This window comes from Lissotriton helveticus, chromosome 7 (genome assembly GCF_964261635.1).
Source record: "Lissotriton helveticus chromosome 7, aLisHel1.1, whole genome shotgun sequence".
Taxonomy (NCBI): Eukaryota; Metazoa; Chordata; class Amphibia; order Caudata; family Salamandridae; genus Lissotriton; species Lissotriton helveticus.
In genome coordinates this window covers 1,696,383,573-1,696,397,529 of record NC_136068.1, presented here as the reverse complement: position 1 = coordinate 1,696,397,529, position 13,957 = coordinate 1,696,383,573, and positions in this window count along the sequence as shown.

Below are 13,957 nucleotides of genomic sequence, written 5' to 3'. Positions count from 1 at the left end.
TTACTGTCCTTAAGTACTAAATTATTTTAGTACGATTTGTATGAAAAATATACGATCAAATCGTTGCGAACTGTACGAATAGCAAGGGAAGATCCGTACAACACGGACCCTCAAAGTGAACCATGCGAATCGTAAACATGCTGTACGATCCGACAAGTACGACGAAGACCGGGGAATCAGAATGCGATTTGTACGAAAAACGTCACGAATGAGCGAGCCACACAATCAGATACAAGATGAACCCACACTGAACGACGCGCACGCGAACCCCGTAACACAGCACAAGGAGGGAGAAAACGACTCGTACCGCGGCGAACGTCGCAAATGACTGAGTCGGACACACAAAGAAACAGAAGCAAATACAAGTAAACGAGCCAAACTGAACCATGTGGACACTGTGCACAAGGAGGGTGAAAACGACTCGCACAACACCACAAAATGCGTTTCCGGATGTTTTGAGCTTCCGTAGAAAAAGAGTTGTACGGAGTGTCGCAGAGACGAATCGTACTTGCTGGGCCGGAAACTGCTCCTTAATTACGTACGGACGTCACGTACTGCGTGTTCCGGATACAAATCTCACGTATTTTTAATCGTACGGTTGTTAGTACTATTCTTGCGGAGATCTACTGTGGATCCGAATCGTACTTCATCGTACGTACGGGGATGTTTACGGGTATGATTCGTACGGGAAATATGCTCCGTACTATTATTTGTAAAGGGATTTTACCAAATCACATTTCGGCACTTTAATAGCACAACATTCCAATCCAAAAAACAACTAAAAGCGATACAATTTTTTTAAATTAAAAAATGTAAGTAAAAATTACTAAACGTTTTGAATTATTTTTATATTTTAAAAAAAACATGTCAAACTTCAATATTAATATTTTTTTTAAATATCCACCCTTATCACCTAATAACCCAACATCCCATCCCTAACATATACATATAATTCACCAAAAATTAACAATATTTTTTTTATTTATTTTTTAATTAACAAAAAAATCTAATTTTAAAAATATACCTAATAAAAATTAAATATTAGTTCTAAATTCAATTCTAAATACCTCAGTTTATAGATTATTTGTAAAATTGAAAAATTATATTTATAAATTATATTTAATTCGAAATTAGAATATAATATTAATATTTCAATACCCACCCTTGCCCCTAATAACAAAACATCCCACTCCTAAATAATTACTATAAATTCAAATTTTAAATTTTAAATTAAAACAGATATATTATCCAAAATGTAATACAAATTGTAATTTATAAATATTTTTAAAATGTGAAATAATAATTTGTATTAAAAATATTTTTACAATTTCTTTAAAAACGATCCCCACCCTTATCCCCTAAAAACCCAACATCCTGCTCCTAAAAAATTGCTATAAATTCAAAATATAAATAAATATTTCTACAACTATTATTTTGAAATGATAAAAAAAATCAAATTTTAAAAAAATAAAAAATTTGAAATACATTTTTTATAACAAAATGTATAAATAAATTATTTTAAAACACTCCCCACCCTTATCCCCTAATAACCCAACATCCCGCTCCTAAAAAATTACTATAACTTCAAAATATAAATAAATATTTCTACAACTACTATTTCGAAATTATGAAAAAAAATTGAATTAAAAAAAATAATACATTTGAAATACCTTTTTTAATAACAAAATGTATGAATACATTATTTTAAAACACTCCCCACCCTTATCCCCTAATAACCCAACATCCCGCTCCTAATAAATTACTAAAAATTCGAAATATAAATAAATATTTCTAAAAATATTATTTCGAAATTATAAAAAAATGTGAGTTTTAAATACATTAAAAATTGTAAAAAAAAAATGTATAACAAAATTCAAAAATGTATTATTTTAAAACAGTCCCCACCCTTATCCCCTAATAGCCCAACATCCCGCTCCTAAAACATATATTAAAATACATATTTAACAAAATTATTACATATTTACTAAATCTATATTTTGACCATTCTATATATTTTTTTAGATATCTTAAATATTCAATGGGGCACATTAGGATGGCGGGTGGACTTTGTCCGCCCGCCATCCTCGTGGAAAACGGGACCGCCCGCGACCTGTGTGGCGGTCCCGCCATGCAAAATGTAATGCGCCTTCCACAATGGCGGGCGCATCATGCATTTATAACATTGTAACCTGCAAAATAGACAACATTTGTCATTGTTCAAGGTACCTGCCATTAAAGCATTTATGGAAGGCCTCAAAATAATAATTTCTCCCATAGTACCACCCTCTCCAGTGTGGAATCTAAAATCGTCCTCACTATGTTAATGGGTCCTCCTCGAACTCTGCGGGGGGGCCAAGTGACTAGTGTCCAGTCTGTGTGCGGTGCCCCTTGGCGGTTCTAGGGAAGCGTGGATGTTGCGCTACGATCCCCGCGATGACCGAGGGATAGGGGGCCAGGCTGTGTGCGAAGTCTCAGAGGAACAAGACGCTACCTAGCCCCGCCCCCCTGATATTAATTTCGCATAACACCATCGATTGCACAGCGATTTGACCGCCTCTAAGGAACTCTACGGAAATAATTGTTTAAGTTTTTTTCCACAACTCCAATAGAGCTACCGATCATTTCAGGGCGGCACTGTTGTTCCCTGCATCTCAACTAAGACATTAAACAATGACTATATCGGCGACTTCGTGAAAACAGTTTGTTATTTTTATTCCTTACCTTTATTTTTATCTCCTATCTTTATTTATTTTACTGGGCTAGCTTGGATGGTTCTTTGAATTTATTTGTAACAAAATGGCCGACCATATAAACATCTTTGGAGTTGGGTCCAACACCTGATTGGGTTCACTCTTATCAGAGTCCACCACCAACCCCCATTGATTCACAACCTAACAATTGAAGAAAAGGGCTAAATACATCCTTTGCCGAACGGAAAGAGAAACAAGACTACCTCAATGGAAACAGACACAGGACTACATGGAATATCAAACTAACCACTGAAAAAGGACTATTCACATCACAAGACAGAGGGAAAGTAAAACAGGACGACCGTCATAGAAAAGGACAAAGGACTACATAGTTACCTACTTGGATCTTTACAAAGGATGCGGCCATTTTGGAATGGCTAATACACAAGGGGACATCACTTAAATTTCGACCACCTACCTCTCCACCGGCTGTTTTCAGGTTAGTTTCTCTAAGTATTAGATCTCTTTGCCTCTTTGTCCTTGCCCTTTACCGAGCCAACGCCTCAGCCTACCCTGCACCTGACCCCCCAAATTCAATCACTAGGTTTACAGTTCTAACAGTCTCCTACCTCCAGACCAATATCCAACGGCTACCACTTCCTCCAATATCTAATTCCTCCACCCTAACACATCACACTACTCAGCACAGTCCCTTTTGAGAGCCCCATTCTCATTAGCCTCTGGCCTTTCTGCTTCCCTCTTTCCCTCTTCCCCCTCTCTCTTTCTTAGGACCCTGCCTGCCCCAGTATCCCTAAGTCCTTGTGTCTCTTTGGTGCTTCTCCATCATCGCCTACCCACCCACCCAACCCATGGAGCTCACAGGCACTCACACACACAACATCATCTACCCCCCTGGCCTCTCAAAAAAATCGGCCAAACGGTTCAAACACAACATCATCAAATCGCACCCTGAAACCCTCTTCGCTGATCCCACTTCTCACCACGCAAAGGACACTCAACCATAGACATCATCTTTCACACTAAATGGAGAGCACAATGGAGGAAAGTACTCCTAGCCACTTTTCCTATTTCCTCCACTAGAAAATCGGAACACGGTTTAGCTATTTATATTGCCCCTTCCCAACTCTTTCAAGCTACAGCAACAATCACTATCTATAATAATGGTACCATCCTCATACAAGCCACTGACCGTAGTTTAAACCTCCTAGACAACATCTTTCCTATCATTAAAGAACAAGTGGATAAACCGCAAATTGCTCCACTTCCCACCTACACTCTCACCAACACTAGTAAGGATGACACAGCCATATCCCTGCCTCCTCCCTCCTCCTCCCGTCCACCGCAGGCTTCTGATTCTTATGACCTATTGGCTTCCACGCCCCCAGTTACCCGGACGTCCACCCCCAATTAGACAACTAGCAGTACCACACCGATTCAGCTCACGCTCCTCCTACCCATCATGACCGAGGCCGACACCACTCTTGCAATCAATCAATCAATCAATCATGCCATTTGTATAGCGCACTACTCACCCGGGAGGGTCTCAGGGCGCTTGGGGGGAGGGGTATGCTACTGCTCGAACAGCCAGGTCCTGAGTTGTTTCCTGAAGGCGAGATGGTCCTGGGTCAGCCGAAGGTGGATGGGGAGGGAGTTCCAAGTCTTGGCAGCCAGGTAAGAGAAGGATCTTCCTCCGGCGGTGGCTCTTCGGATGCGTGGTACGGCTGCGAGGGCGAGGCTGGTGGACCGTAGCTGGCGGGTGGGCGTGTAGAAAGTCAGGCGGTCGTTGAGGTACTTGGGGCCCAGGTCGTGGAGAGATTTGTGAGCGTGGGTGAGGAGCCGGAACGTGATCCTCTTGTCGACGGGGAGCCAGTGCAGGTTCCTCAGGTGGCTGGAGATGTGGCTGCGTCGGGGGACATCCAGGATGAGTTGGGCGGAGGCGTTCTGGATGCGCTGGAGTCTTTTCTGTAGCTTGGCTGTGGTTCCGGCGTAGAGGGCGTTTCCGTAGTCCAGTCGGCTGGTGATGAGTGCCTGGGTGACAGTCTTCCTGGTTTCGGTCGGGATCCAGCGGAAGATCTTGCGAAGCATACGCAGGGTGTTGAAGCACGATGAGGAGACGGCGTTGACTTGTTTGGTCATCGAGAGGGAGGGGTCCAGGATGAAGCCCAGGTTGGGTGCGTGGTCGGTTGGCTTGGGTGCGGTGCCCAGGGCTGGGGGCCACCAGGAGTCGTCCCAGGCAGAGGGCGAAGATCCCAGGATGAGGACTTCCGTCTTGTCTGAGTTCAGTTTCAGGCAGCTGTCCTTCATCCACTCGGCGACGTCTTTCATCCCTTTGTGTAGGCAGGTTCTGGCGGTGTCGGGGTCTCTGGTGAGGGAGAGGATCAGCTGGGTGTCGTCGGCGTAAGAGATGATGTTGAGGTTGTGCTGGCATGCGATGGCTGCGAGAGGTTTCATGTAGATGTTGAAGAGGGTGGGGCTGAGTGAAGATCCTTGCGGGACGGCGCAGATGACTTCGGTGGCCTCGGAGCGAAACGGGGGGAGGCGGACTCTTTGTGTTCTTCCGGCGAGGAACGAGATGATCCACTCCAGTGCCTTCTCTTGGATACCGACTAGGGTGCGGTGGCAGACCGTGTCGAACGCAGCGGAGAGGTCCAGGAGGATGAGGGCCACTGTTTCCCCCTTGTCGAGCAGGGTCCGGATGTCGTCGGTGGCTGCGATGAGGGCGGTCTCGGTGCTGTGGTTGGCTCTGAAGCCGGACTGCCAGGGGTCGAGGGATCCGTTCGTCTCGAGGAAGGCGGTCAGCTGTCTGTTGACGATCTTCTCGATGACTTTAGCAGGAAAAGGGAGGAGCGAGATGGGGCGGAAGTTTTTGAGATCGGTGGGGTCCGCTGTAGGTTTCTTCAGGAGGGCGCTGATCTCGGCGTGCTTCCAGCTCTCCGGGAAGGTGGCGGTGTTGAAGGAGGCGTTGATGATGTTCCGGAGTTGGGGTGCGATGGTGGAGTCGGCCTTGTTGAAGACGTGGTGTGGGCAGGGGTCGGTCGGTGATCCGGAGTGGATGGTGTTCATCGTGCGGGCTGTGTCTTCGGTGGTCACCGTGGTCCAGGTGCGAAGGGTGGCGGTGGGGGGCATTGGTTCGACAGTTAGGTGCGTGGGTGGGGCGCCGAAGCTGTTGTGGATGTCGGCGATCTTGCGGTGGAAGAACGAGTCGAGGGAGTCGCAGAGGTCTTGTGACGGAGTGATGTCGTTGGTGCCGGTGCTGGGGTTGGAGAACTCCTTGACGATAGTGAAGAGCTCTTTGCTGTCGTGGGCGTTGTTGTCCAGTCGTTCCTTCAGGGATTTCTTCTTGGTGGTGCGGATGAGCTGGTGGTGCTTGCGGGTAGCGTGTTTGAGGGCAGTCATGTTGTCGATGGTCCGGTCGAGGAGCCAGGCTTTCTCGAGGGTGCGGCAGGTCTTCTTGGAGTCCTTGAGGTCGTCGGTGAACCAGGATGCCTTCTTGCTTCTGGGTCTGCTGGGAGGGTTCTTTAGTGGCGCGAGGTCGTCGGCGCAGGCGGTCAGCCACTGTGTGAAGTTGCACATCACACTTCTACAGATACCACTCTAGGCTGGACCATAGCTCCCCTCCCTTACTCCCCATCTATCCCCCCTTTCTGATTCCTCTCATTTACCTGCTTCCGTGACCCCAGTTACCCAGAGGTCCACCCCCACCCCCACCCCCACCTACACTACTAACATCACCACACCGAAACAGCTCAAGCTCCCCCACCCATCATGGCCGAGACCACCCTTGCACCTCACACTTCTACGGTTTCCTCTCTAGGCCGGACCATAGCTCCCCACCCCTACTCCCCTTCTATCCCCCGCATCATCTCTCCCCACAACCCAGACCACAACTCACAACACCACATCTAACATCGACTCCATACAACTCAACCTATCCCTCTCCAACTCAACCTATCCTAATCACCTACCCCATTAACTATGGGAACCACCATAGTTCCCCCTCCTTCCCTGACTCGCAATACCACACCTTTCATGTACTTGACACAAGCCAACAAGGCAACCACAGCTCTGTGCCCTTCACACCACGATCCATCCCCTGACTTCCCAGACACCAGATCACCCTCTGAACAACATAAGCCTCCCTCCACAACTCCCACCTCTGCCCACCGACATGGCAAATCCTCTACCCAACCATCCACATCAATATCCCTACCAGACATGCACACAGCTCCACAGCTGAACGCACACACCCCGGCACTAGAACTTTCACCCATCAAGATGACACCCCAGACACACACACCCAGCGCTTCTCCCCCCACCAACATATCCCCAAAAGACAGTAGACTTGATGAGATCATCTCCACAATTCATCTAAGCAAAGAAGACTTCCACGCTTTTAAAATCATGCTATCGAAACATCCATGTCTCCCAAGATCCAACATTCCTAACAAGTCACCCACACACCCCCAAAGCACCAAACACATAGCTCCTAGATGGTTATCAGAACCCGCCCGCAAACTACCCTCCCGCCGATCGCGTACTAACAATCATCTCTCCAAGACCGTTCTTCTCCCTCTCCTGCTCTCCTACGAACTGCCCTCTACTACCACCGATCCTCGCAGACACATAAGCACATCCCCTCTATCCTTGCAAACCCTCACAGGCCCTCAACTCACAACAACAGAGGAGTCATCGTCAATAATCTCTTAGAGCCTCCACCAACGCCGCTGCGAGACTCATCACTGGCTCGAAAAAAAGGGCCCACATCTCCCCGGATCTAAAATCTTTAAACTGGCTGCCATTTGAAGACAGAATCCACCTGAAAATAGCTTCCATGACGCACAAGGCCCTACATCATAGTGCACCTAGCTACCTCACACAAAAACTCACAATATCTGGAGGTTTAAGATCAACAAGAAGTGCGGAAAACTTCCTTCTGAAACCCCAAAAATTCAAGAAGAAAAAAACTTATGATCGTTCCTTTTCAGGAATGGCACCCAGGATATGGAATGCCCTGCCACCAGAAATTAGACAGAACCCTTCCACCCCTTCCCACAAACTGGAAGTTAAAGGCATCCTTATGGCAAAATTTACATAAACATTGCTTGCCTTGACAGTGGAGATCCCCTATTCCATTTAGCTTACCTACCAATCGAATGCTTATCTTTTATATGTACAGCTTCATTCCACTCATTGTGACTTTTTCATCATCAATGGTCTATCATCATCCTTCAATACCGACCGGTTCGGTCTTGAACCTTATATGACTTTCCCTTCTATCTAAGTTTGTCCTTGCTGCCAATCTATATGGTCCTGCTTACCCATAATGTTTGATTTACCCTGTGTTCATGTATTAAGCATTTCGAATTTACTCTTACGTTCCTGCTTATTTTTATTGTTTTGATATGCCTATACACATTTATTGTAATGCGCTCTGTTATATTCATAATTTTCAATCTGTGCCTTGTTCTTTTATTTAGCTTTTTGATTTTATTCTTATGGTCCTGTTTATTTTTATTGATTTATTATACCTATACACATTTACTGTAAAGCGCTCTGATACCCTTATGGGTCTTGTTCGCGCTATATAAAACTTTCAAATAAATAAATAAAATAAATAAATTGCGGTGGGCGCTGTTTACACCAGCACCCGCCGCAATGTTACAAATACATGTTGTACATTTGCATACACAAAGCGGCAGCCACCGCGCAGTGCCAGCCGCATTGTGTATGCAAATGCAGGGGGGTACCACAGGTACCCCCCATGTGCACACCCCACCTCGCTTTCACCATGGGGGCCTGCAACAGGCCCCCAAAGTAAAATGCTTCTCCAGGGCGGCAACGCCGCCGTGGATAAGCATCAGACCGCCCTCATCCTAATATGATTGGAGGTGTCTTGCAGGAAAGCACTTTTTCCGCCGGTCGACTTTACGACCGGTGTAAATGCGGTGGACGGACTTTCCGTCCGCCGCGTACCCCCCAGCCACCCCAATGTGGAGGGGGTTATTTTGTTGAGGATGGCCGGCGGATTACCCCCGCCATCCTAATGGGCCCCTATATATTTAATTCCGATATTTTTAACAATACTAAAAATTTGATATTAAATCAGAATGATATTAACAATTCGATATTTTATACTTTGATATTTATTACACTAAAATTAATATGATATTTCAAACATCGATATTATATTATTTGATATTATTGTAATATTGATATTTTTACTTCGATATTACTGACATTCCATTCGATATAAAAAAGTTGATATTTTGTCCACTTACCGGTACCAGTCCCCTTAAAGATGCAGATGCCTGATGACTATATAGGGCCCCATTAGGATAGCCGGCGGAAAACCACCCCGACCGCCATGGAGGCAGAAAACAACCGCCTGCTAGGACCGCGGATAAACCAGCGGTCAAATTAGGATCAACCGCCAAAAGACCGGAAATGCAGCGGAAAAGCTACAACCCGCCGCAAGCAAAGCGAAGACACCGCACGGGAAATTAGGATATCCCCGATGGTCCCGTGGTAAGATCCGCTGTTTCCGACCGCCGCGGTCGCATACAGGAGTGAATGGGAGAGACAGCGGAAGAGCTGTAGGGAAGCCACTGCAGCAGACGGTACTTGAAAAGCATGGCGGACGATGTCAAAACACTGCCAAAACACTGCAACGATGCCTAACTGAGCACAAATCAAAATAGCCATGCCCTACAAATACACAAAACACATAGCAATGATAAAACAAATGCCAAAAAATACAATACAATTCCCAGGACAACACCCACAACACACCTCACAGCAAAAGCCCATTTGGACACACCCACACAGCTGAGTATAAAACCAGCCCCTTTACTGACCACAATCCTTTGCAACACTCCAGAAGAGAAGGGCATACACCACATCTGACAGGAGAGGCAAAACAACAAAACACAAACCCCACCAACACCACCACTAACACTACCACCATCACTACCACATCACACCATCACCAACAATCCCCCAACAAACAACACACCTCACACATCAACACAACACCCACCACACACACACCTGCACCCACAAACACTGCAAACACCACGCACCATGGCAGCACAGAAAATGCCAAAATTCACAGAGTGTGAGTTGACAGTCATGGTCAAAGAGATAGTGAGAGTGGAACCACAACTGTTTGTTAGCCTGGTCCAACAGACACCATTAGCCACAAGGACAGAAATGTGGGAACGGATAGTCCAAAGGGTCAATGCAGTTGGGACCACCCCGCGATCCAAGAAGGAGATCATGAAGCGGTGGCATGATCTCAAGAGGGTTGCCACGGAATGGAGTAGGATTTATAGAGCGCATGGATACCCGTAGGCGTCCCAGCACTAAGAAAAGAGATTAGACCCGGACTTGCGGAATTGAGGGAGCCTTAGGGAAAGAGGAAGGTTTTCAGAAGCTTGCGAAACTTCTGGAGGCTGGGTTCGATACGAATCTTAAGGGGGAGGGAGTTCCAGAGCTGTGCGGCGTTAACAGAGAAACAATGTCCTCCTGATCTCGCCTTCTTTACTCTAGGAACAATTGCCAGGTACATGTGGTCCGATCTGAGTGCCCTGTTAGCTTTATATGGGCCAGCCAGGCTTCTCAGGATGGGGGGGGCCTTGCCCTGTAGAGATTTGTGCATAATGCACAGAGATTTGAATTTGATTCTCTCCCGTATTGGCAGCCAGTGGAGGGATCTAAGGGCGGGTTTGGCTGAGAGTTTGGGTGGGGTACCAGTTAGCAGTCTAGCTGCCGAATTCTGGATTTGTTGTAGTTTATTTATGGTGGCTTGTGGGGCACCCAGATATACAGCGTTACTGTAATCCAGCCTGGAAATGATCAGACCCTGCACGAGAAGCCTCCTGGAGTGGAAAGGAAGGAGGGGTAGAATTTTTTGTGCAGTCCGCAGTAAGCCAAAACACACCCCGGCTGTTCTCTTGGCCTGAGTTTTAAGCGAGAGATCTTGGTCGAGCCATACCCATAGACTTTTAATTTCTTTTTTTGCTGTTGGGGTTGGTCCAAGGCATGAGGGCCACATGGAGCTTAGAACAGATGTGGTCTTGTGACCCAGGAGCATCAGCTCTGAAGGTTCTCGGAGCAATGGTCGTATTGGTTGAGTGAAATGACCAGTTGTGTATCGTCAGCGTAGGTTACTCATTTAATCCCAAAGGGAGTGACGATGTCTTCCAGTGGGGCCATATATGCGTTGAAAAGTGTCGGGCTCAGAGATGAGCCCTGTGGCACGCCACACTGGAGTGGGGTCGATTTGGAGAAGATGTTACCTTCCGAAACTTGAAAGGTTCTGGAGTGTAGGAAGGATTCTCGCCATGACAGGGCAGAGCCTGAGACTCCCAGGTTGCTGAGGCGATGGATGAGGATAGGGTGATAAACCGTATCAAAGGCCGCGCTTAGATCCAGGAGGGTCAATGCTGCTGATCCCCCTGAGTCCAAGATCCGCCGTGCCTCTTCAACAACCACTAAAAGGGCAGTTTCTGTACCCTGACCAGGACGAAAGCCTGTCTGGGAACTACCCAGCCGCTCACCCGCTTCCAAAAAAGCAGATAGTTGCTGGTTAGCAAGTTTCTCTGCTATCTTGCTAATCCCTGGCAGTAGCGAGATCGGTCGGTAATTGGCCATCTCTGAGGGATCCAATAGTGATTTTTTTAGTAGGGATTAAATCGGTGGCTAAAGGGGTGATGGTTGCTGACACCAGTTTCATGATGTGCATTGGTGCAGGGTCTCCTGGGGATCCGCTTTTTATTGAGCCCAGTATTTTTGGGAAATCCTCCCTGTTAATTGGGGAGAAGGCCTCCAGACAAAGTCCAATCCTTGGGGTACTGGGACTGTTAAGTTCCGAAGTGTCATTGCTACTGGGTAGGCTTAGTAGAATATTTTGGATTTTGTTCTTGAAAAAATCCGCAAGCAGGTTACATCTTGCTCCTGAAATATCAGGTACTAGGGGGAGTTCTGGGACTTTCAGAAGTGTCTTCACTATCCGAAAGGTCTCTCTGGAAGAGTTTGAGGAGGCCCGAATGTTCTCCTCGTAGAAAGCCGCCTGGGCAGTTTTGAGTGAGGTTTTGTAGGATCTGATCGCTGACCCATAGGCGGCTTTCGAGTGATTGGCCCAGTCTCTTCTCCATACCCGTTCTAGTTTTTTGCAAACTTTCCTCTGGTCCCTGAGTTCTGTCGAATACCAGTGGGATTTGAAGGGTCTACTTTTTCTCTCTAATCTTTTCCTCGGGAGGGCACAGTCCAAGGAGTGCTCAATCCAGAGAGTAAAGTTCCTATCCGCTATCAGCGGATCTGGGTCATGTGTGGAAGCAGATTGCTCTAGTATACTTGTCCAGTTGTCGAGTGGGAGTTTGGACCATGATCTTTATTGGTGTCGAATCACCGGGGCTTGAGGGGTATCTAGGATGGTTTCCCAGTTAAAGGGAATTAAGAAGTGGTCGGACCACGGGATAGGTAGTGGATCCCTAGGTTCCAACGTGGGGATATTAGAAAAAATAGGGTCGAGGAGGTGACCTTTAGAGTGGGTGGCGTGGGGGCTTTTGAGCAAGAGATCGTAAGACTTTAGATCGAGTGATAATTCACCTGCCACTTTATCTAGCGGGTCATCGAAGTGGAGATTCAAGTCTCCCAAAAGTGTAAAGTTGGTCGAGGTCGTGGCTAGGGAGACAACTGTCTCCAGTAGAGAGCTGCCAAAGTGTCCCAGGGCGCCCGGAGGGCGGTATACTAGGTGACCTGACATTGTTCTGGTGGGGGAGATCTGAATGGTAAAATTAGCATTCTCGCTATCTGAGACACCACTGTCCATCAGCCTGCAGGAAAGGTGATCTTTATATATGATGGCAATTCCACCCCTTTTTCCAGTGAGCCTATTCTGGACCTGGATAAGGTATCCTGGGGGGAGTGCTCGGACTAAGTCCGGGTAAGAATTTGAGGCAGTATATCTGGATGTGGAGATATCAGTGGAGGAAAATAAGCTGGCCACCACGGTCCATCAAAAAGACACGGACAGAAACTCTCTCTTACATTACCACTCATTCCATCCACGCTCCCTCAGAGATAATCTGCCGGTAGGACAGTTTCTTCGATACCGCAGGAACTGCTCCACTACTGAGGCATATGTAGATCAGTCCGCTGGTCTGGTCGACAGACTAAAGCAGAGGCAGTACCCAAACAGAGTCATCAAACATGCACGCAAGAGGGCTCTGAATACCCCACGCGAAGCCCTGCTCGAACGTAATGTAAAAACCAATCATCCGTGCTTACCTGTTGTGACCACATTTGACCCACTGTCCACAAAAATAAGACAGATTATCCGTAGACATTGGACCATATTGGACACTCCTAACGACAAGATGCCAGTTCCCCGTTTCGCATTCAAAAGGGCAGCCAACCTGCGTGACAAGTTGGGACATACAAGGAATATGACTATCAGTCCAGAAATTAAGACCATTCGGCGGGTCACTACCCTTGCGGTGGGTGCTCTGTGTGCCCACTGACCACCGCTACTAAAGAGATCACACTACACAATGGCAAGACATGGTACCTGACCAAGTTCAGTAACTGCAACACTACCCACGTTATTTATAGAATAACTTGCAGTTGTGGGTTACAGTATATAGGTCTCACCACACGTAAAGTGAAAGTGCGCATCCAGGAGCATCTTAGCACCATTCGAGCCAGGAAACTCACCACACGTTTGGTTCAGCACTTCACTGAAAAAAATCATGGGCAGAGTGATTTACAATGGACAGTATTGGAGAAGGTGGTGGGCAACACACACAACCTAGATGCAATACTTGCGAGGAAGGAAGCACGATGGATCTATTTAGAGAAGGCAGGCAAAGAGGGTCTTAACGATTCAATTGAATGGAACAAAGTGAGCAGACGTTAGACACCGGGGTTATTTTGCCAACAACATATATGTGGCTCCCTTTAATAATTATTCCATAATTTTTTGATCCAAGGCTTTGTTTGACCATGATATACTGTTCCGGGTATTTATCTCCAAGAAACCTGCATCGAAATTGGGTCGTCTGACAGTATTAGTAATTTCGGGATCATCGCAAATCCCCCTGCCTCAGTCCATGACACGAGTCTAGACCCCACAGACTGTTCCCATATCACTCTTTGCTCTGGATGGTTTGATGCCAGTTTTTTCGGCGCTTGTCCTTTCCATCGCTGGCACACCCAATTGGCTTGAATAACCCAGGTCTTTTAGC